Consider the following 2,798-nt stretch of genomic DNA (forward strand, 5'->3'; position numbering starts at 1 on the left):
TCGTTGGACGTCCCAACTCTGTCATCTGCATCCTGCAGCAGATCACTTTTGGAGCTCCCTTCACTGTGGCTATCTCCACTGTCTTGGCAAAACAGCTATTGTGGTTCTGGACTTCAGTACTGGACTTCAGACTGGATTATACCCCAATGTCACAAAAAAGATTCAAAAATATATCCTAGAGAGTTTAGACAGTGTGGTAGTTTGAATTTATAACCCTTAATACAGTCAAATATTTTATTAAATATTGTTACTTCGATTTTGAGTCAGCTGCTTGAAGAGGTGTCACTGTGGGTGGATCCTGGGTTCCAGCCCTAAGGTTTTACTGGACTCCAGTGTGAATTCCAGCATAAAGTACACAGAGTAATTTCTACCTTGGTCTCTTATAGTTTGCCTGCCAGTTTTGCTCTTGCTTTTGTTGATACTGGTGGTTTTTCACTTTCACCATTAAGCAACATCCCCTGTATGGGTCAGCTGGAAATAAATCACTTTCCCCCATCAACTGTGTCTGGTTTGCAGGTTCCACCACTAGTGTGGAGTCAAGTACAAAATACAGTAATGACATTATGTGAGAGTTCCTACTTGCTTGAGGGCAATTTAGTATATATGCCTTAAATTATGAAGAGAGGAACATAAAGCAAAGAGAAAAAAGTAATTAATATTTGCTATACTTAAAAGAAAACAATGATTTTTCAAAAACAAAATGGAATTTGATCTGTGAATATCAAACAAGGCAAAACCACATATAACCCAGTATTAACCATCTGAACCATCTTTACATGTGCACTTCCTTGTCATTTACCCACTGTGAGGCCATCACACCATCTGTCTCCAAAAATAACTCATCTGTCCAACTGAAACTGCACAGACAAAAGCAAGTATATCCACTGACCACTCTTCCACTATAGGGTATTTAGTGGTTGCCCTGGTACACTGTGATATCCTTGTTGGTTGTTGTGATGTTACAATAATGATTTGTGATGGCTCAGCTGGGAATGTTGACATTACCATGGGGCATTGTGGTATACAGTGTTAGATGGTGTGATAATTTTCTGTTTTTTTTATTTGTATAAAATTTAAATTTTATGACCATGGTTGGACCCTTTTACACTTAACACAATGGAAATGTTTGTTTTTTCTCCAAAGGAAATAAATCTGATTCGTCACTATGTTGCACAGTAGAATAGAGTTCAGGTACCTTCAAGTTTAAGACTGCAAATAACAAGACATAATTTTACTTCCAAAATCTGAAGTCATCTACATGATTCTGCAGTACTGTATCTCTAAAACGTCATTACTATTCTGATAAAATAGTCCCCTAGTCACATTTTTTTTAAACCCTCTGTCCCACCAAAACTTCCTGAGATCTGTTTAGAGACTGAAGTCTTGTGATCATTCTCCAGGGTACTGGCAGTTTTGTAATCATAAGGGGAGATGGTGACTGATTTTATCTATCAATCAGTTGTAGTCTGCTGATGTGATTGGAAACCTTGACAAATGCCTGGTGGCGATTGCAAATAACTACCAAACATATGGGGAGGATACAGTAGCCCACCGTCTTGGGGTCAGTTCTTGTGCAAGAGTAAAGGAACAACAACATCTGTAAATAAGGAATAAGAACAATAATTGTCCACAACCAGAAAGGCAAGGGGAGCAACCGAGCTTTCAAGGAGTGTGTCCATGTGGTTCCTTCCTGAGGCTCCTCAGGGTGCTGTTGAATGTGTTCCAAAGCCAGCCTGTTGTCTCATTGCTTTCAAAAACATAGTAAAATGCTGCTGCACTTGCTAACAGATCCAGTCCCACTCCGATCCATCCCATCCGCTGTCGGAAGTTCATCATTCTCCATGCTCTGTGCAGTGGTCCCAGAAATCTTCCTGTTGCCAAGGCAAGCGCTGAAGAGTCACTCGCTTCTGAATAATCGGGTGCCTTTGGCACTTCAGAGCAAGCCACCATAGAGAAGTGTCCTGTGTCGCGCGGCTCCGGTAGGGCAGGCGTCGCCAGCCCGGAGCAGAAGCTGCTGTGACTAAGTTCGGCGTGACCACTGTCGGTCACGCGGTGGCCCGGCGCCGCGGTCACCCCGGAGCCCCAGTCCCACCGCAGGCCCGGCGGGACGCTCTGCCCCTGGCAGCCCGCTGCTGTCCTGGGAGGGGGCGCCTGCCCCGCATTGCAGCGCTGCGATCCCACACCCCGCAGGGTCCGGCGGGGCCTGACCGCAGACCCAGCGACTCCAGGGTCTCCAGTGTGATAATTTTCTTCAGGTGTCCTCCATAAACTTAGGTGTTCTGAATGCTAAGTTCCCAGCTGATGGAAATTTGGAAATTAATGCCTCCTGGAGGGATTGTATTGTTGGGGGTGGGCTATGGGTGTTACAGCCAGTTTGCCCTTGTCAGTGTTTGGTACACTCTCCTGTTGCTATTGTCCAACTTATGTTGGTCAGGGGGTGATGTCCACACTATGCTTATGCCACTGTTTTCCCTGCCATCATGGAGCTTTCCCCTCCAGCCTTTAAGCCAACGTAAACCTCTTGTTTTCCCCACAGGCTGGTCTTGGTTGGGTGATTTCTATCAGCAATGCAAATCTGACTGCAACAGATGTCAGTGTGATTTGTGATGTCTGTCAGTCTCTGTCAGTTGGGATTTATCGTGTCAGTTGACTTTTGTGTTGACATAGAGGAACACTGTGAGATTACATCAAGACCTGTTGCAGTGCCAGCAGGATGTGGAGTATTCATGTTCTGTGACGGTACTTGTGATTTCACTGGGAGAGTTATGATGTCCCAGTGCGAAAATACATAACATTTG

At 44.6% G+C, this 2,798-nt stretch overlaps 1 pseudogene; it reads right to left on the minus strand.

Annotated features, from left to right (window-relative positions):
• Nucleotides 1-1,444: 1,444 nt before the first annotated feature.
• LOC123455046 lies at nt 1,445-1,880 on the minus strand (annotated as a pseudogene).
• Between the last annotated feature and the right edge of the window lie 918 nt (nt 1,881-2,798).

Source organism: Jaculus jaculus, chromosome 15 (genome assembly GCF_020740685.1).
Source record: "Jaculus jaculus isolate mJacJac1 chromosome 15, mJacJac1.mat.Y.cur, whole genome shotgun sequence".
Classification (NCBI taxonomy): Eukaryota; Metazoa; Chordata; class Mammalia; order Rodentia; family Dipodidae; genus Jaculus; species Jaculus jaculus.